This window comes from Saccopteryx leptura, chromosome 4, assembly GCF_036850995.1.
Source record: "Saccopteryx leptura isolate mSacLep1 chromosome 4, mSacLep1_pri_phased_curated, whole genome shotgun sequence".
Lineage (NCBI taxonomy): Eukaryota > Metazoa > Chordata > Mammalia > Chiroptera > Emballonuridae > Saccopteryx > Saccopteryx leptura.
Window position 1 is genome coordinate 117,394,275 of NC_089506.1, and position 22,503 is coordinate 117,416,777.

A 22,503-nucleotide genomic window follows, 5' to 3' on the forward strand; every position below is an offset into this window, starting at 1 on the left:
GGCTGGGTCAAAGGGCAGTTCCATTTCTAATTTTTTGAGGAATCTCCATACTGTTTACCACAGTGGCTGCACCAGTCTGCATTCCCACCAGCAGTGTAGAAAGGTTCCCTTTTCTCCACATCCACACCAGCACCTATCGTGTGTTCTTTTGTCAATGAGTGCCATTCTGACTGGTGTGAGGTGATATCTCATTGAGATTTTAATTTGCATTTCATTGATGATTAGTGACATTGAACATTTTTTCATATGCCTACTGGCCATCTGTATGTCCTCTTTGGACAAGTGTCTATTTATTACTTGTGCCCATTTTTTTATTGGATTGTTTCTCTTCCTGGTGTTGAGTTTTACAAGTTCTTTATAAATTTTGGTTATTAACCCCTTATCAGATGTATTGTCGAATATGTTCTCCCATTGTGTGGTTTGTCTTTTTATTCTGTTTATATTGTCTTTAGCTGTGCAAAAGCTTTTTAGTTTAATATAGTCCCATTTGTTTATCCTGACTTTTATTTCATTTGCCTGTGGAGATAATTCAGCAAAGATATTGCTGTGATAGATGCCAGTGAGCTTACTGACTAAGTCTTCCTCTAGGATATTTATGGTTTCACGATTTACATTTAAGTCCTTTATCCATTTTGAATTTATTTTTGTGCATGGTGTAAGTTGGTGGTCTAGTTTCATTTTTTTGCAGGTAGCTGTCCAGTTTTTCTAACACCATTTGTTAAAGAGACTGTCTTTACTCCACTGTATGCTCTTACCTCTTTTGTCAAATATCAGTTGTCCATAGAACTGTGGGTTTATTTCTGGGTTCTCTGTTCTGTTCCATTGATCTATATGTCTGTTCTTATGCCAGTACCAAGCTTTATTAAGTACAATGGCCTTGTAGTATAACTTGATATCAGGAAGTGTGATACCTCCCACTTTATTCTTCATTTTCAAGATTGCTGAGGCTATACATGCTCTTTTTTGGTTCCATATAAATTTTTGAAATATGTGTTCTATATCTTTGAAGTATGTCATTGGTATTTTAATTGGTATTACATTCAATTTATAAATTGTTTGGTTAATATAGACATTTTAATTATGTTTATTCTTCCTAACCATGAGCACGGTATATGCCTACACTTGTTTGTGTCTTCCTTGATTTCTTTTATCAATGTTTTATAATTTTCTGAGTACAAATCTTTAGTCTCCTTAGTTAAATTTACTCCAACGTACTTCACTTTTTTTATTGCAATAGTGAAGGGCATTGTTTCCTTAATTTCTCTTTCTGACAGTTATTGTTCATGTATAAAAATGCCTCTGATTTTTGTGCATTAATTTTATATCCTGCCACCTTGCTGAATTCGTTTATTAGGTCCAGTAGTTTTTTGACTAAGACTTTAGGGTTTTCTATATACAGTACTATATCATCTGCAATTAATGATAGTTTTACTTCTTCTTTTTCAATTTGGATACTTTTTATTTCTTCTTCTTCTCTGATTGCTGTAGCTAGGACTTCCAGTACTAAGTTAAATAAGAGTGGTGAAAGGGGGCACCCCTACCTAGTTTCTGATTTTAGAGGAATTGCTTTTAATTTTTTTCCATTAATTATAATGTTGACTATGGGTTTGTCATAGATGGCCTTTATCATGTTGATGTATGTTTCCTATATTCCGACTTTGCTAAGAGTTTTGATCATGAATGGGTGCTGGATTTTATCAAATGCTTTTTCTGCATCTATTAAAAATATCAGGTGTTTTTTCTTCTTCCTTTTGTCTATGTGGTGAATCACATTAATTGATTTACAAATGCTGTACCATCCTTGCCTCCCCAGAATAAATCCCACTTGATCATGATGTATGATTTTATTCTTGTATTGCTGGATCCAGTTTGCTAATATTTTGTTGAGGATTTTAGCATCTAAATTCATCAGGGATATTGGCCTATAATTTTCTTTCTTTATGTTGTCTTTGCCTGGTTTTGAAATCAGAATTATGCTTGTCTCATAAAAGGAACTTGGAAGTGTTCCTTCCTCCTGAATTTTTTGAAATAGCTTGAGAAGGATAGGAGTTAGATCTTCTTTAAATGTTTGGTAGAATTCACCAGTGAAGCCATTGGGCCCAGGAATTTTGTTTTTGGGGAGTTTTTTGATAACTGTTTTGATCTTATTTGTTGTAATCGGTCTGCTTAGGTTTTCTGATTCTTCCAGATTGATTTTTGGAAGATGATATGTTTCAAGGAATTTGTCCATTTTACCTAGGTTGCTTAATTTTTTGGCATACACTTTTTCATAATTTTTTCTTACACTATTTTGTATTTCTATTGTGTCAGTTTTTATTTCTTCACTCTCATTTCTAATTTTATTTATTTGAATCCTCTCTCTTTTTTTCTTAGTGAGTCTTGTTAAAGGTTCATTGATCTTGTTTACCCTTTCAAAGAATCAGCTCTTGGTTTCATTAATCCTCTATATTGTTTCTTTAGCTTCTATGTAATTTATTTCCACTCTGATTCTTATTATTTCCTTCCTTCTACTACCTCTGGGCCTTACTTGCTGTTCTTTTTCTATTTCTTTTAGATGAAAGGTTAGGTTGCTTATTTGAGCTTTTTCAAGCTTCTTAAGGAATGCCTGTAGTGCTATGAACTTCCCTCTCAGGACTGCTTTTGCTGTGTCCCATAAATTTTGAGTTGTTGTTTGCTCATTATCATTTGTTTCTAGGAATTAGTTTATTTTTTCTTTGATTTCATTGTTAGCCCGTTCGTTATTTAATAACATGCTATTTATTTTTCATGTGTTTGAGTATTTTTGAGCTTTTCTGTTGTGGTTGATTTCTAGTTTCATGTCATTGTGATCAGAGAAAATGCTTGATATTATTTCTATTTTTTAAATTTGTTGAGACTGCTTTTGTGTCCTAACATGTGGTCTATCTTAGAGAATGTACCATGAGCACTTGAAAAGAATGTATATTCTGCTGCCTTAAGGTGAAAGGTTCTAAAGATATCTATTAAATCAATTTGATCTAGTGTGTCTTTAAGTCTGCTGTTTCTTTGTTAATTTTCTTTCCTGACGATCTATCTAGTGATGTTAGTGGGGTATTGAAATCTCCTACTATTAGAGTATTTCTGTTGATCTCACCCTTTATATCCATCAAAGTCTGCTTTATATATATAGGTGCTCCTATATTAGGTGGGTAGATATTTATGATGGTTATATCTTCCTGTTGGATTGCTCCCTTTATCATTATGTAGTGGCGTTCTTTATCTCTTACTATAGTCTTTGCTTTAAAGTCCATTTTGTCTGATATAAGTATTGCTACCCCAGATTTTATTCCATTTCCATTTGAATGAAATATTTTTTTCCATCCTTTTACCTTCAGTTTATGTGCATCTTTTGTTTTAAGGTGTGTCTCTTTTAGACAGCATATGTGTGGGTCCTGTTGTCTTGACCACACAGCTACCCTATTTCTCTTGATTGGATCATTTAATCCATTTACATTTAAGGTTATTATTGATATGTAGTTGTTTATTGCCATTTTATTCTTTAAAGCTGTATTCCTTTTTTGGTATATTCTTTTCCCACTTTGATCTGTTTACAATAGGCTGCTTAACATTTCCTGCAGCATTGGTTTCATTGTAATGAATTTTTTGAGTTTGTTTGTTTTTTTTGTCTGGAAAGCTTTTAATTTCTCCTTCAATTTTAAATGATAGCCTTGCTGGATGAAGTAGTCTTGGTTATAGGCTCTTGTTCTGCATTGCTTTGAATATTTCTTGCCATTCCTTTCTGGCCTCAAGTGTTTTTGTTGAGAAGTTGGATGTCGTCTTTATGGGGGCTCCTTTGTGGGTGATAGCCTTCTTTTCTCTAGCAGCTTTTAATATTTTCTCTATCACTTAGCTTTGGTATTTTAATTTTGATGTGTCTTGGTGTACGTCTTTTTGGGTTTCTCTTTAATAGAGTTCTCTGTGCTTTTTGAACTTGTGAGACCCTTCCTTGCATCAATTTCAGAAAGGTTTCAGCTATGATTTGATTGAATAAAGTTTCTATCCCTGTTCTTTCTCTTCTTCTTCAGGAACCCCTATGATGTGGATGTTATTTCTCTTCATGTTGTCACAGAGCTTTCTCAGAGTTTTCTCAGAGTTTTTTAGTCTTCTTTTTTCTGTTCTGCTTTCATGCCTTTGTTTATCTTGTCCTCCAACTCACTGATTTGATCCTCAGCTTTATCCATCCTGCTTTTAATTCCTTCCATTGTGGTCTTCATTTATGATATTCTATTTGTCACCTCTGACAGATACTTTTTTAATATTTCAATGTCCTTTTTATACTTGCTATCTCTTTATTAAGGTGTTTGTAATGACCATACATTGTTGTTCTAAGATCCCTAAGCATCTTAACAATCATTATTCTAAACTCTGCATCCAGCAGTTTGGTTATTTCCATATCGCTCAGTTCCTTTTCTGGAGATTTCTCTTGTGGTTTCATTTAGATTGCACTTCTCTGACTTCTCATTATGTCTGTGTGTTTGGGTGTGTTGTTTGTAGGGCTGGTTGAGTCTTAGTTTGGTGTTGTCTGCCTCCAATTTCCAGTTGTGTTACTCTTAGGTCTTCTTGGGTTGGCATCAGCTGTTATTTGTAATCCACTTTTAGATTTAGGCTGCTTTGAAGTCTTGATTTGTTTGTTTTCTTAACAGATGATAGTCTTGTTTACTGATCTCAGCAGGGGGGTTATTTGAAACTATCCAGGAATGCAGTGGGTGTAACCTGAAACTCTGAAGGCCTTATCTGCCAGTTACTCTCTCTGAGGGCAGGGTTTTTTCTCTGCTTCAGTAGGGGGAGGTGTATCTCAGATCTTCATGGAGACCTGAGTTACTGCCCTTCCTCCCCACTTCTTGTTTTTAACTGTGTCTTGTTGTGCTGATTGGAGCTGGAGAGATATCTGGAGATGTATGATCTGGAAGCACTTAAGCCTTGTGTTATATTGAAGGATCAACCCCTCCCCCAGCTATGGCTGCCTCCAGCACTGGATGAGCCAGCTTCTAAGGTCCTCCCATGCATTCTTCTGCCAGTCACTGTCTGTCTCTCTTTCTCCCCTTTCCTTTTGGAAGATAAGCCAGCCGTTTCAACACACCTCATTCCCAGATCACCAGGCAAGTGGCTGTGAGTAATATTTTCTGCTCTTTTTCTTGGAATGAGAGCCCTTCTGGGCTCTCAGCCTCACACCCCCTTTGTTCCTGTAAGCAGGGGAGACTCACCGCTCCTTGGTGCTTCCTACCAGGCTCAGTGTGGCTTCTTCTTTGCTCCTTTGTTTTTGCAAACTAATCTTGTAGTCCAGAGTTGGTTTTTCATGCTGATTGTTACTAAATTAATTTGTAATCCAGTTTGGTGGTGTGATCTAGGAGTCTGTGCATCTGCCTACTCTCTACCATCTTCAGGTCTTTCTTGGCAAGGTTATTTTCTTGAGTTCTCTCCAGAAAAAACAATGATTTTCCAATTTTCTCTTCTCTTTCTTCTCATCACCCCTCACCAGACATTATAAAATTAATAACTGCCTTTCTTTTATATGTAACCACAGAGTTAAAAAAAATGATAGATACCTGAATTCCAAACTGCCCTCTGGATGTTCCACTTGTCTATCAGTACCCTATGTCTTTTAATTGGAGCTTTAATCTATTTACATTTAAGGTTATTATTGATAAATATTATGATGAGGATTTCTTTTCCCTTCATGTCATCACAGAATTCTCTTAGAGTTTACTCAGTCTTTTCATGCCTATTTTTGTTTCGCTGCTCTGCTTTTGTGCTTTCATTTTTCTTGTCCTCTAATTCACTGAGTTGATCCTCTGCATCATCCTGCCTGCTGTTGATTTCTTCTAATACAGTCTTTTTTTTTTCAAAAAAATTTTATTTATTTATTTATTTATTTATTTATTTATTTATTTATTTATTTTAGAGAGGAGAGAGAGAGGGAGAGAGAGAGACAGAGAGAGAGAAGGGGGAGGAACTGGAAGCATCAACTCCCATATGTACCTTGACCAGGCAAGCCCAGGATTTCGAACCGGCGACCTCAGCATTTCCAAGTCGACGCTTTATCCACTGCGCCACCACAGGTCTAATACAGTCTTTATTTCTGATATTGTATTTGTCATTTCTGACTGGTTCTTGTTTATGATTTCAATGTCCTTTTTTGATACTTACTATCTCTTTATTTAAGTACTCATTATGTCCATCTATTGTTGCTCTAAAATTCTTGAGCATCCTAAAAATCATTCTTTTAAACTCTGCATCTGGTAATTTGGTTACTTCCATGTCATTCTGTTCTTTTTCTGGGGATTTCTCTTGTTGATTCATTTGGGTCGCATATCTCTGTCTTTCTATTTTGTCTGTGCATTAGGTAATGCTGTCTGACTTTGAACAAAGCTGCTATTTTCTCTTTCATGTATGGGGTCAATCCTCCAATTAGCTGTGAGAATCAACCCTGACCACAGTGTATAAGCTGCTGCATGGGTGCTAACCACAAAAAGCAAAATTTGAAAAAGTGACATTAGAGAAATGATGCCTTGAGGAGTGCTCTTGATACCTCTTCTTGAAACTTCAACAAATTCAACAACTAGAGACCAAAAAACAATCTCAGGAGCATCTGAAATACATATACAAAAGTACGATTGGGTGAAAAGGTGGCTGAATATATAACCTACTCTGAAGAAAATAAGATGGAGAAAGGAGTATTCCACTTTCCTCACTGACCTGAGCAAGGGCTGCTTTCACTTGGAATTGAGAGAAAGCAAGGGCTGGAGGTATGGAAAAAGCTGGGCTAGGGCAGAGACGTTCAAGCCGAGGAGAGAGTGTGCCCATGGCTCAGCCCACACAGAGGTAACACCAGCAGCAGACCCCGACAGAGGTGGGCAAGCAGTTGCCTTGTTTACTCCCCTATCCCGGTCAGCAAGCACGGGCAGTCTGCAAGTGGATCCACCTGGCACTTCAGACGTGGGTGCCCGCATTCCTGGTTGGAGGGGCTGGGTCAGAGACTGTCAGTTGTGGCCCTCTGTGGGGGCTGAGACCAGTGTTTCTGAATAATCCTGGCTTCCAAACAACAGCACTTGGGAAGTGCATGAAAGCCAGCTTTCCTACACACGGACCTGTCTGGGTGCGGCACCTCCACCAGCCATACAGGCTGACAAAGCACAGTTTTGGGGAAGAGAACTGCAGGAGTGGTGGAGGGAATGTGCACAGGTAGCTTGCAGATAGCCTCTGGAGAGCAGACCTACAGAGTGCTGAGGCATACTAGACATGCCCGGAGGCTCATAGAAAGACACCTGAAAGGCAATCTGCTCCCAGCCCTGCATGATTACACTGGCGGCTCTGGCTGGCAAAGTCTTACCCAGAACTCTGCATTGAGTGGAGATAGAGGTGAGATTTGGCAGCTCTAAGAGCCTCTTGCTCTCCAAGCAGTGGCTGGGGCAACTTCACAGCTGGGTCCCAGGCTGCTGGTTCAGGCAGGAGAGATTTGGGGAGAGGCTCCAGGAAAATGGACTCTCCCATTGTTGGAGCCTGCAAACACTAACAAGCCCCGCCTACCAATGGGACCGAGGCCTAGTTTATATCATCACCATAGCGACACAACAGCAAATCTATGCCTAAGAGTGCCAAAAGGGCAGAACCTGGGTTACAGCACCACTGGCCAAAAATAGAAAAAAGAAAAAGGAAAAAGATAGCTTCTCAAAAGCAGAAAAAATCCAGTCTTTATAACTTTTTCCATTTATTTTCTTTTATTTAAAAATTTTTTTTCCTTCCACCTTGGTCATTTTATCCTCTTTCTGTTTTATTCTTTTCTTTTCATTTTGAATGTTATTACCCATAGGTGTTACATTTTTTATTCTTTTTTTTTCTATGAGGGTTACATTCCAAAACACTTAACTCAACTTTTTTTCTCTCTCTCTCTTTTTGTTTCTTCTTTTCTCTCTTACTTTTTCTCTCATTTGAATCTTACCCACAAACAAATTGCTTTATTTTTGGATTAAAATTTTTTCTTTGGGGCATTTTGTGTGCTTTTTACTTTGCTTTTTATCTCAAACATTTCCCCAATTCCAGTTCTCCATTCTATAGTTTTTGTGCCACTTAATACAATAAAATTTTTATTTTTTATTGTATTTTTTTCTCTTTTTTTTTCTTTTCTCTTACACTATTTCTTTCATTCAACCATAATTTACAAATTATTTTATTCTTGATCCAAATTTTTTCCTTGTTGCATTTTGTAAGTTCTTGCCTCATTTTTTGCCTCTTTGTCACTTCCTCCAACCCAGGCCTTCCATTCTATGTATTTTTGTTCCTCTTAGCACAATCGAATTTTCAGTTTTTCACTGCATTTTCTCAAAAAATTTTTTATAAACTCTTATTAGTGTTATTAACAATACTACTCTCAAATGCTATTAAAGAAAAAGGAATCGAATATCATGGATACAAAAGACAGTGATGTAGCTCAGATAGATGAGGGAAAATCTATAGAAAAAAATTTCAATAGCTTAGAAACCTTGGTGTTGAATGACAGAGATTTTAAAATTGAAGTCCTAAAAATATTCAGGGATATACAAGGAAGCACAGAAAGGCAATTTAGGAAGCTCAAAAAACAATTCAACAATTCAATGAACAGAAAGAATACTTCACCAAGGAAATTGAAATTATGAAAATAAATCAAACAGAGATGAAAGACTCAATTCATGAACTGAAAAATGAGGTAACAAGTTTAACCAATAGAACAGGCCAGATAAAGGAGATAATTAGTGATATAGAAGACAGGCAACTAGAGGAACTAAAGAGAGAAGAGAGAGATTCATGAATTTAAAAACATAAAATAGCCCTACAGGAATTGTCTGACTACATCAGAAAGAGCAACATAAAAATAATGGGTATATCAGAATGAGAAGAGAGAGAAAATGGAATGGAGAACATATTCAAGCAAATACTAGATGAGAACTTCCCAAGCCTCTGGAAAGAACTAAAGCCTCGAATTCAAGAAGCAAACAGAACACTGAGTTCTTAACCCTAACAAACCTACTCCAAAGCACATCATAATGAAATTGGCACAAACCAACGACAAAGAAAAATTTTCAAGGCAGCCTGGGAAAAGAATAATACACATATAAAGGAAGGCTCATTAGATTATCAACAGATTTCTCAGCAGAAACTCTACAAGCTAGAAGAAAGTGGACCCCAATATTTAAAGTTCTGAAAGAGAGAAACTTTCAGCCAAGAATACTATACCCATCAAAGCTATCCTTCAAATATAAAGGAGAAATAAAAACATTCACATATACAAAAAAGATGAGGGAATTTATCACGAGAAAACCCCCACTTCAGGAAATATAATACTAAAGGGGGTTTTCCAACCAGACACAAAGAACAAAACAAAACAAAACTACAAGTAAAAGCTTCATCAAGATCGCAATAAAAACAAGATTAATATGTGACAAAGAAAAAAAAAGAGAGGACAAAGATTAACAGTAGCAAAGGACAATGGAGTGCAGAAGCACTCATGAGATAATGTACTACAGTGAACACGGTATGTACTCTTTTCATTACTTAATGGTAACCATCCCTGAAAAAACCAACACTGAAGTACATGGCTTGAAAAAAAAGTAACAGAGAAAGGAAGTATGAATTATAACCAAACAAAAACAAATGATAGAAAAATAAAAGAGAAGAACCAAACAAGATACAAAACTATAAGAAAGCAATATATAAAATGGTAATAGGAAACCCTCAAATGTCAATAATTACACTAAACATAAAGGGATTGAACTCACCAATAAAAAGACACAAAGTAGCAGAATGGATTAAGAAAAAAAATTCAACTATATGCTACCTACAAGAAACACATCTAAGCTACAAGGATAAAAACAAATTTAAAGTGACAGGTTGGAAAACAATACTCCAAGCAAATAACATCCAAAAAAAAGCAGGTGTAGCAATACTCATATTTAACAATGCTGACTACAAGACAGCAAAAGTAGTCAGGGACAAAAATGGTCATTTCATAATGATAAAGAAGACATTGAATCAAGAAGACATAACACTTCTTAAAATATATGTACCAAACCAAGGAGCATCAAAATATATAAGACAACTACTGACTGACCTAAAAAAAAAAAAACTGACAGAAATACAATCATACTTGGAGACCTCAATACACCCCTGACAGCTCTAGATTGTTCATCCAAACAGAAAATCAATAAAGAAATATTGGCCTTAAATGAAACACTAGAACAATTGGATATGATGGACATCTGCAGGATATTTCATCCCAAAGTGCCAGAGTATACATTTTTCTCTACTGTACATGGAACATTCTCAAGAATCGACCATATGTTAAGCCACAAAAATAACATCAACAAATTCAGAAAGATTGAAATTATACCAAGCATATTTTCTGATCATAAAGCCTTGAAACTAGAATTCAACAGCAAAAAACGTAAACAAACCCACAAAAATGTGTGAACTAAACAACATACTTTTAAAAAATGAGTGAGTCAAAGAAGAAATAAGTGCAGAGATCAAAAGATACATACAGGCAAATGAAAATAACAATACAACATATCAGAATCTCTGGGATGCAACAACAACAATAATAAGAGGGAAGTTCATATCACTACAGGCCTATACGAATAAACAAGAGAGAGCCCAAGTAAATTACTTAACTTTACACCTTAAGGAACTAGAAAAAGAAGAACAAAGACAACCCAAAACCAGCCAAAGAAAGGAGATAATAAAAATCAGAGCAGAAATAAATGAAATAGAAAACAGAAAAACTATAGAAAAAATTAATAGAACAAGGAGCTGGTTCTTTGAAAAGATCAACAAAATTGACAAACCCTTGGCAAGACTTTACCAAGGAAAAAAGAGAAAGGACTCATATAAACAAAATCCAAAATGAAAGAGGAGAAATCACCACAGATATCATAGATGTACAAAGAATTATTGTAGAATACTACGAAAAACTATATGCCACTAAATTCAACAATCTAAAAGAAATGGATAAATTTTTAGAATACAACCTTCCTAGACTGAGTCATGAAGAAGCAAAAAGCCTAAACAGACCCATAAGCAGGAAGGAAATAGAAACAACTATTAAAAACCTCCCCACAAATAAAGTCCAGGGCCAGACGGTTATACTAGTGAATTCTATCAAACATTCAAAGAAGACTTGGTTCCTATACTACTCAAAGTCTTCCAAAAAACTGAAGAAGAAGCAATACTTCCAAACATATTTTATGAGGCCAACATAACCCTCATACCAAAACCTGTCAAGGACAACACAAAAAAAGAAAACTACAGACCAATATCTCTAATAAATACAGATGCTAAAATACTATACAAAATACTAGCTAATTAAATACAACAACACATTAAAAAAATAATTCATCATGATCAAGTCGAATTCATCCCAGAATCACAAGGATGGTTCAACATATGTAAAACGGTTAACGTAATACACCATATCGACAAAACAAAGAACAAAAACCATATGATCCTATCAATAGATGCAGAAAAGTCATTCAATAAAATACAACATCATTTTATGTTTAAAACACTTAACAAAATGAGTATAGAAGAAAAATATCTCAACATAATAAAGGCCATCTATGGTAATTTATCAGCTAACATCATATTAAATGGCATATAACTGAGGACTTTTCTCCTAAAATCAGGAACAAGACAAGGTTGTCCACTCTCTCCACTCTTATTCAACGTAGTGCTAGAAGTTCTAGCCAGAGCAATCAGACAATAGAAAGAAATAAAATGCATTCATACTGGGAAAAGAAGTAAAGGTTTCACTTTTTGCAGACGATGTGATCGTGTATCGAAAACCGCAAAGACTACTAGAAACAATAAACCAATACAGTAAGGTCGCAGGATACAAAATTAATATACAAAAGTCCATAGCCTTCCTATATGCCAACAATGAAACATCAGAAAACAAGCTCAAAAGAACAATCCCCTTTATGGTTGCAACAAAAAAATAAAATACTTAGGAATAAATATAACAAAGAATGTAAAGGACTTATATAATGAAAACTACAAAGCATTGTTAAGGGAAATCATAAAAGATATAATGAAATGGAAAAATATTCCTTGTTCTTGAATAGGAAGAATAAATATAGTCAAAATGACTATATTGCCCAAAGCAATATACAAATTTAATGCAATTCCCATCAAATTTCCAATGTTATTTTTTAAAGAAATGGAACAAAAATCATCAGGTTTATATGGAACTATAAAAAACCCCAAATAGCCAAAGCAATCCTAAGGAAAAAGAACGAAGCTAGGGGATTACAATACCTGACTTCAAACTATATTATAGAGCCACGACAATCAAAACAGCATGGTATTGGCAGAAAAATAGACACTCAGACCAGTGGAACAGAATAGAAAGTCCAGAAATAAAACCACATGTATTTGGTCAAATAATTTTTGATAAAGGGGCCAATAACACACAGTGGAGAAAAGAAAGCCTCTTCAACAAATGGTGCTGGGAAAACTGAAAAACCACATGCAAAAGAATGAAACTCAACCACAGTTTGTCCCCTTGTACTAAAATGAATTCAAAATGGATTAAAGACCTAAATATAAGACCTGAAACAATAAATTACATAGAAGAAAACATAGGTACTAAACTCATGGGCCTTGGTTACAAAGAGCACTTTATGAATTTGACTCCAAAAGCAAGGGAAGTGAAGGCAAAGATAAATGAATGAGACTACATCAGACTAAGAAGCTTTTGCACAGCAGAACAAAAAAAACTGACAACAAAACAGACAGCCAACCAAATGGGAGATGATATTTTCAAACAACAGCACAGATAAGGCCCTAATATCCAAAATGTACAAAGAACTCATAAAACTCCACAACAAACAAACAAACAATCCAATAAAAAAATGGGAAGAGAATATGAACAGACACTTCTCCCAGGAAGAAATACAAATGGCCAACAGATATATGAAAAGATGCTCATCTTCTTTAGTTATTAGAGAAATGCAAATCAAAACTACGATGAGATACCACCTCATACCTATTAGATTAGCTATTATCCACAAGACAGGTAATAGCAAATGTTGGAGAGGCTGTGGAGAAAAAGGAACCCTCATCCACTGTTGGTGGGAATGTAAAGTAGTACAACCATTATAAAAGAAAGTGTGGTGGTTCCTCAAAAAATTAAAAATAGAACTATCTTATGACCCAGCAATCCCTCTACTGGGAATATACCCCCATAACTCAAAAACACTGGTACGTAAAGACACATGCAGCCCATGTTCATTGCAGCAGTGTTCACAGTGGCCAAGACATGGAAACAACCAAAAAGCCCTTCAATAGATGACTGGATAAAGAAGATGTGGTACATATACACTATGGAATACTACTCAGCCATAAGAAATGATGACATTGGATCATTTACAACTATGTGGATGGACCTTGATAACGTTATACTGAGTGAAATAAGTAAATCAGAAAAAACTAAGAACTATATGATTCCATACATAGATGGGACATAAAAATGAGACTCAGGGACTGGACAAGAGTGTGGTGGTTACCGGGGGTGGGGGAGAGGAGGGGCACAAAGGAAACCAGATAGAAGGTGAAGGAGGACTATATGACCTTGGGTAATGGGCATGAAACATAATCAAATGTCTAAATAACCTGCAGATGTTTCCTCTGAACCTATGAACCCTGACTGATTAATGTCACCCCATTAAAATTAATTTAAAAAATAAAATAAAAATACCCCCCTCCAAAAAGCAAAATTTGTCTAAGCAGAGTCTAGTGCCTATCAATGTCTCCCTTTGGTTGTGCCACTTGTAGAACTAATTGGATCTTGCTCTAATTTTATCTGAATCTGATTACTGACTGTTTTAGTTCTGGGACATCTTAGGATGGACTCTGGTGCAGGTCCATGTCAGACGCTCCCTGTGACTGGCCCTGGGCAACCTGCTTGGAGCTACAAAGTGATCCACAATTTGTAGCTGCCTCTGCTCAGCCTGGGTATGTGTAGGAAGAGCCTAACTGCACACCGTGACTGGCCTATACCAACACTGAGCCCAAGTGCAGGTCATCAAAAGGTCTAAGGCACCCAAAAATCTGTCTCTTTCTGCTTCTGCCTATGGGCTATGTGTTATGCTTAGTCAATGAAAAAGCCTCCGACAGTAGTCAAGTTGCATGAAGTAGGTTCTCAGTGAGTCACCTAGTAATATCAAATGATGTTCATCAGATTGATATAGGTTCAAACTCAGATCTAAGGCCACTCAACATGTCTCTTCACACACCAAGGCTAGCTGCCAAATGCTGAATGCCAGAAGACCTTTGTGGTGGGTGGAGTTTCATGGGGTCATCAGGGTGAGCTCAGCAGAATTTATCAAGATCAAACAGACCAAAACTTGCTGTGTGTAGTGAGGTCTCAGCATGCAAGGAAAAAATGTCTCCATCTTAAAGCTTCATGGCTCAGTTTGTCCTAGATTCTGCCCTGATCTTGTGGAAAGCCCAAACTCTTCAGGACAGAGCCACCAGGAGTTGGGAGTATGGAGTTAGTGGATCTTCCATGGGGGCAGAAGGCAGGCAACTCTCACAGGAAGGTGGGGTTAATGGCCCCCACCCAAGAGCCACAGAACTCAGTCACTGACACTCCTGGGTCTCTGCACCCTTGGCCCAGGCAGCTGACTGCTCCATAGGGTGTGAACTTCACAGGGCAAGTGACAAGGAGTTCAGAGGTCAGAGTTATTTCATTCTCCCACAATAATGTCCTATAAAGGAGTGTGCTCCACCCAAGAAAGATGGCATCCTTGCTGTGGGCGCAGGGCTCTGCACATGGACCCTGGTTGTTATCTCTTCAGTTCTTTCACCAGAGCCACAAAACCCGATCTCTCCTCAAAGGACTCTTGCCTGTTCTGACCTTCCTCCACCAGAGCCCAGGGTGAGTGACTTGAAATGAGATTTTGTTCACTGACCCTTTAAGAGTGTGCCTGGGTATCTAGGAAATTCCGATTTCTCCCTGGCAGTCAGAATCTTTGCTGATTTCCACAGCCAGGTGTTATGTGGACACCTATCCCCAGTTCTGGTGCTCTGGGAGGGGGAGCCCAGCATGGGATTGAGACACTACTTCTTAAGGGGAACCGTTGAAGTGAGAGATCCCTCCAGAGTCTCGGCCACCACACATGGCTGCAGGGTCAACCTTATTTATATCTCCACCCTTCCTGTCAGTCTTGATGTGGCATCTTCTGTAAATCATTGGTTATAGACTTCTGTTTAGCTAGTCTTTGGTTGTTTTTTCAGGTTGACTACTCTATATTTTTGTTGTAATTCCAGTTTGGTCTTGTGAAAAGTGAGCGTAACTTTCATCTACTCTGTCATCTTAAATAATGTATTAAGACAGTCAAATAAAAAATGGTTGACATTAAAATCTCACTCACTTAAATCTTATTATTACTTGAGTATATATGGGGTATAATTTGTACAGTATTTTCTATTAGGATATCTGAACATTTGGTTATTTATTATCTACAGTAATGGTATTCTTTCTATGCCACTAAACAATTGCAAATTTGAAATAAAAATAATGCAGTAATACTTCTGTTTTGCTCCCAAAAGTTAAAATTAGAGACTCAACATCTATAACATCTAAGTACCAGGTATGCATTCCACTATTCTTACATAGAAAATGTGGATGAAAATACAAACAATTGTGATGATTACATAAAAGAATACATATAAACTTCTTTTGCATAATGCTAAACAATAAAGTTATCTATTATTGTAATCATTACTATGATAACAAGTACCTGCAGGAACAGTCCACCCTAAAAAAGAGTGGTGTTAGGAAGTAAGGCTAGACTGGGTGTGGAATCTGGAATCTCTGCACCTTGTTAACAATAAAGCAGAGTTGGAAAATGCTAGCTTTCCTCAGCAAGCTGTGGATACTTGTGAAGAAAACCCACACCAATGTGTTTATCGCCTGGAGCCAGAATGGTCAAAGTTTTCTGGTTTGGGATGAACAAAGATTTGTAAAAAAAGTTCTTCCCAAATACTTTAAGCACAATAACATGGCAAGCTTTGTGAGGCAACTGAATATGTATGGTCTCCAAAAGTGGTACATACTGACTCTGAAATTGTAAAGCAAGAACAAGATGGTCCTGTTGAATTTCAGCATCCTTACTTCAAACAAGGCTAGGATGACTTGTTGAAGAATATTGAAAGGAAGATCTCATCTTCAAAACCAGAAGAAAATAAAATTTGCCAGGAAGATTTAACAAAAATTATAAGTCATACTCAGAAGGTTCAAATAAAACAAGAAACTAATGAGTACAAGCTTTCTGAATTACAAAGTAAAATATGAGTCCTTTTGGAAGGAGGTGTCAGAATGACAAGCAAAACATGCACAACAGCGAGTTATTCAGAAGATTGTCCAGTTCATTGTTACATTGGTTCAGAATAACCAATTTGTGAGTTTAATATGTAAAAGCCTCTAATGGAGCCCAAAAGAAGAATCTGTTTCAGCATATAGTAAAAAAAAACAGTTGAGCCCTGGCCGGTTTGCTCAGTGGTAGAATGTCGGCCTGGTGTGCGGGAGTCCCAGGTTCGATTCCCGGCCAGGGCACACAGGAGAAGCACCCATTTACTTCTCCACCCCTCCCCCTCTCCTTCCTTTCTGTCTCTCTCTTCCCCTCCCACAGCCAAAGCTCCATTGGAGCAAAGTTTCCCTGGGTGCTGGGGATGGCTCTGTGGCCTCTGCCTCAGGCACTAGAATGGCTCTGGTTGTGGCAGAGCGACGCCCCAAGATGGGCACCCCCTGGTGGGCATGCCGGGTGAATCCCGGTCGGGCACATGCGGGAGTCTGTCTGACTGCCTCCCTGTTTCTAGCTTCAGAAAAATACAAAACAAACAAACAAACAAACAAACAAACAAAAAACCAGTTGATAATCACCATCACAAAGTTCCACACAGTAGGACTGAGGGTTTAAAACCAAAGGAGCAGATTTCAGATGACATTATTATTTATGACATTACCGATGATAATGCAGATGAAAATATTCTAGTTATTTCCAGAAACTAATGAGAATATTTTATCTGATTCCTCCAACTATAGCCAGTACCCTGATAGTGTCATTGTTGAAGATGACAATGAAGATGAGTGCACCTGTCATTCAAGGTGGAGATCGGAATGAACCAGCCAGAGAATCCCTAAATTCAGACAGTGATGGCACCAACCCTGTCATGTCTAGTGCCTTCTTGCTAAATGGCTCATCCAGTATGAACACAGAAGATCCTGTAACCATGATGGATTTCATTTTAAATGACAACATCAATCTTTTGGAAAAGAATGAGCTGTCAGGTTCTCTTGACAGTAATGATGGGAGTTTAGAGGGATTCTGAGCCATGTTGTCAGGAAGACAGTTTCGCATAGACCCAGATCTCCTGGTTGATTCCAAGAATAAAGGATTAGGAACCACCAAGAACAATGTAATTGTTCCTTTTTTCCAGTTTCAGAAGAGAGAAGAACATCTAAACCCAAAACAGATAAACAGCTTCTCTGGTACACTGCCTGTCCACTGCTTGCATTTTTTATTGGAACACTGTTTCTACTGCTGAACAGGGGATCCCAGCATCATCTGGAGTTATGTCCACTGTAGATAAGTCCATAGAAGTTAATGAGTTTCTGGATAGCAGGCTGCACCCAGAACCAAGTAGGCCTGTTCACCTGGAGCCATTGATCAAGGCTGACACTAATGAAACTGCACTGTCCTATTTGTGTGAACTTGCTCCTGCACCTCTGGATGGTGATATGTCACTTTCAGACAGCTAAGTTCCCAAGAAGTGGACCCTACATGTATATATTCATCAGAATGATGAACTATTTATTTTAAAGTATTATTTGGTACCTGTGGTTTTTGTTTTGTTTTTTGGTTAATTGCTTTGTTTTGTTTAATTGGATACTGTGGAATCAAAAGCACCTTTGCTTTTCTCACCAACCACATACCCTTGCAAAACTCTCAGATGTTACTCAGCTATGTAGGTACACACAATTTAATGCACATGATGTCATATTGTTAATTTGGAATCAGATGGTCATTCTTCTCCAATTGTAGTAAATTTGAATTATTTATATATGCCCATTAACCCCAGTTAAATTTTTGTTTTAGTTGTTTGATGCTGTCCATTTGCCTTGAGTGTAAATCACTGGAAAGAATGGTAAAGCTTTCTCTGTTCCGGCTACTTTTATTAAGTATTTTTCACTTGGCTTATTTCTAAAACTGGTAACATAAAGTGCCTGTATCTTGTAAAACAGGGGTCCCCAAACTTTTTACACAGGGGGCCAGTTCACTGTCCCTCAGACCGTTGGAGGGCCAGATTATAAAAAACTATGAACAAATCCCTATGCACACTGCACAGATCTTATTTTAAAGTAAAAAAACAAAACAGGAATAAATACAATATTTAAAATAAAGAACAAGTAAATTTAAATCAACAAACTGACCAGTATTTCAATGGGAACTATGCTCCTTTCACTGACCACCAATGAAAGAGGTGCCCCTTCCGGAAGTGCGGCGGAGGCTGGATAAATGGCCTCAGGGGGCCGCATGCGTCTTGTGGGCTGTAGTTTGGGGACCCTGTTGTAAAATTTCATTTGTACCTTGGTCCAGAGAAGTTCACTGATGTTCAACGGGAAAGGCAAAGTACACATGAGAGTTTGCTGTCTGATATGGTTCCAATTCTGTATACATAAAAGGGGATGGATGGGATCAGCCCATTTCACCTAGTTGGACTAGTTTTATATTTTTCTGAAGCTGGAAATGGGGAGAGACAGTCAGACAGACTCCCACATGAGCCCCACCGGGATCCACCCGGCACGCCCACCAGGGGCGACGCTCTGCCCACCAGGGGGCGATGCTCTGCCCCTCTGGGGCGTCGCTCTGCCGCGACCAGAGCCACTCTAGCGCCTGGGGCAGAGGCCAAGGAGCCATCCCCAGCGCCCGGGCCATCTTTGCTCCAATGGAGCCTTGGCTGCAGGAGGGGAAGAGAGAGACAGAGAGGAAGGAGGGGGGGTGAAGAAGCAAATGGGCGCCTCTCCTATGTGCCCTGGCCGGGAATCGAACCCGGGTCCCCCACACGCCAGGCCGATGCTCTACCACTGAGCCAACCGGCCAGGGCCAAGTTGGACTAGTTTTAAGTAGACGTTTTTGGGGGGTGGGTTTTTTTTTTTTGTTTTTTTTTTTGGTTAGGAGGGGTTTAACCATAATATTTAGTAAAATAAATATAATTTTAAAAAGAAATGAGGCTATATGATATAATGAGACAAATTAGTATTTCACTGTACAGGCACTTAAATAATTCTCCTGTCAAGATACATACCATTTCTTTCATACCAGGGTCCCTTTTATTTCTTTGTAGTCTTCCACTAAACCTGTCCACTGTAAATGATTGATCTATTTTCTGCCTCTATCAATACGACTTTTTTTAAAAAAAATAAGTGAGTTCATATGATCTTTTATATCTGACTTCTGTAACAAAGCATATTGCCTTAGAAGTTCACCCTGTTAATTATTCTATTCCTGAGTAGCAATATTTTAGTTACACTAGAATTTTTTGCATTAAAAACTAGATATTATTAGTGGTATACATACAGTCCATATATGTTTAGGTTTTCCCAAGCATTTATCAATTTTATTGTGAGGCATTCTTTTTTGCATATTAGATATTCCACCTGAAATAACTTTCCTACTAACTCACACTTTGCATAATTCCCTCTAGGGTGGTGTAGGAAAAATTAAGATTTTGTTTGCCTGAAAAGATTTTTATTTTACCTGCATTTATTAATGTTAATTTAGCTAGGTATATCACTAGAGATTGGCAATTAGGACAGAGACACTAAGCCATCTGTAAAAGATTCCTGCCTCACATCTAAGGGACAGAATTGTTGCACAGAAGTTTCTGCCCTTGCAGGGATTATATTTATTGGTTTCCTTTTCACTTAGCCATGCCCATATTTTTAGTTTTTCCCAATTCATGGTAAAAAGCAAAAAGACTTTCACTTATAGCTCAAAGTGTTTAAGAAAGGCTTTGTTTTGTACAGTCATTTTTTCCCCCTGTCTCCTGCCTGAAAGTCTGAGGCCTGGAGTGATGCAGGAGCTCAAGGTAAAAGGAGCCTGACTGAATCACTGAATACAAAGCCAGGAGTCAATGACCCATTTGAAGACTTCCAGACCAATCAAGATGGTGAAGGAGGTAAACGTTGTGCTCGCTTCCTTCTCCCACAACTAAGTCAAAATTACAATTAAATTAAAGAACAATAACTCTTGAGAACCACCTGAAAACTAACTGAACAGAATTCCAATAACTAAAGATTTGTAGAAGAAGCCACTTGAGGAGGAGGCAGAGACACAAAACAGGCTGGCTGTACACCCACATGGGGCAGTTCAGAAATGGAAGAAAAATCTTGACTATGGAAGTCCCCTTGAGGAGTGAGGAGTCCCAGCCTCTAACAAAACCTCCCAGCCCAGAACACCAGCACCAGAAAGAGGAGTTCCCACAACATCGAGATGATAAAATTGGTGGGGTTTTCATGCCGGTGAGGCACAGAACTGCTGTAAACCTAAGAGTCCTCTTCGAGGGCATGAGCACAGATACCCTCACTCACTCACTAACATTCACCATAAGCTCCAGTGAAGGGACAGAAACTCAAAAAGTGCCAGAGACATACAGGGAGAAACTGAACTATCTGGTTTCAGGACAAGGGCTCCAGGACGGAAGTGCTTTCAGGCTTCATTGTTCTTCTGTTGAGTTCTTACCACACCCAGGCATCAGGCTCAGGTGGGCACCAAAATAAAGAGACTAAAGACATACGTGGCTGACTGGATAGTAGAACAATATCCAAACATATACTGCCTATAAGAGATTCACTTCAGATCAAAGACAAAAGCAGACTGAATTTAAAGGAATGAAAAACATCTTTATGCAAATAGAAACAAAAGAAAAAAAGGGAAACAAAACAAAAAAGCTGGCATAGTAATATTTATATCAGATAAAACAGACTTTAATACAATGACTGTAACCACAAAGAGGGGCCTTTTATAAAAGCGATGGTATCAATTAAACAAGAAAATACAAACATTTACACACCCAGTTTAGGCACACCTCAATATATTAAGCAAATGTTAGCACACATAAATGGAGAGAGTAACAGTAGGCAACCTTAACACCCATTGATATTAATAGATAAATAATCCAGGCAAAATATCAACAAGAAACAGTGACTTTAAATGACACATTAGAACACATAGCTTAACAAATATTCTTTAGAACGTTTCACCCAAAAGCAATAGAAGATACATTCTTTTCAAGTGCACATAGAACATTTCCTAGGATAGACCACCTGTTAAGCCAAAAAAATTCTCAATGAATTTAAGAAGATTGAAATCATATCAAGCATCTTTAAATACAATGGTATGAAACTAGAAATCATCTATAAGAAAACTTGAAAAACAGAAAAACACATGGAGGTTAAACAACATGCTACTAAATGATAAATGGGTTAGCAATGAGATCAAGGGAAAGATCAAAAGATACCATGAGGCCCTGGCCGGTTGGCTCAGTGGTAGAGCGTCGGCCTGGCATGTGGGAGTCCCGGGTTCGATTCCCGGCCAGGGCACACAGGAGAAGCGCCCATCTGCTTCTCCACCCCTCCCCCTCTCCTTCCTCTCTGTCTCTCTCTTCCCCTCCTGCGGTGAGGCTCCATTGGAGCAAAGATGGCCCGGGCGCTGGGGATGGCTCCTTGGCCTCTGCCCCAGGCGCTAGAGTGGCTCTGGTCTCAACAGAGTGACGCCCCAGGGGGGCAAAGCATCGCCCCCCTGGTGGGCGTGCCAGGTGGATCCCGGTCAGGAGCATGCGGGAGTCTGTCTGACTGTCTCTCCCCATTTCCAGCTTCAGAAAAATACAAAAAAAATAAAATAAAATAAAATAAAATAAAATAAAAAGATACCATGAAACAAATAAAAATGAAAAGACAATGAACCCAAATTTATGGACACAGAAAAAGCAGTTTTAAAAGGGAAATTCATAGATGAATCTTATTTCAAGAAACAAAAAAAAATTTTTTCAAATAAAAATCTTACCTTACACCGAAAAGACTAGGAAATGGTGGCCTTGTAGTATAGATTGATTTCAGGAAGTGTGATACCTCCCACTTTGTTCTTCATTTTCAAAATTGCTGAGGCTATTCGGGTTCTTCTTTAAAAATCTTCTATTGTTGACTCAGAGATTCTCTTAAGACTGTACAGGTCCCTGGCTAGTTTGCTTGGTGGTAGAGCGTTGACCTAGCATGTGGAAGTCCTGAGTTAAATTCTGAGTCAGGGCACACAGGAGAAGCAACCATCTGCTTGTCCTCTTCTCCCTCTCGCTCTTTTCTCCCCCACCCAGTCATGGTTTGATTGATTCAGAGCGCATTGGCCCCAGGCACTGAGGATGGTTCCTTGGAGCCTCCACCTGAGGTGCTAAAAA

General features: G+C 38.0%; 1 pseudogene; it reads left to right on the forward strand.

Annotated features, from left to right (window-relative positions):
- The window catches only part of LOC136404226 (heat shock factor protein 2-like), a 36,834-nt pseudogene extending 19,022 nt beyond the window's left edge, over positions 1-17,812 (forward strand).
- The last annotated feature ends 4,691 nt before the right edge of the window (positions 17,813-22,503 follow it).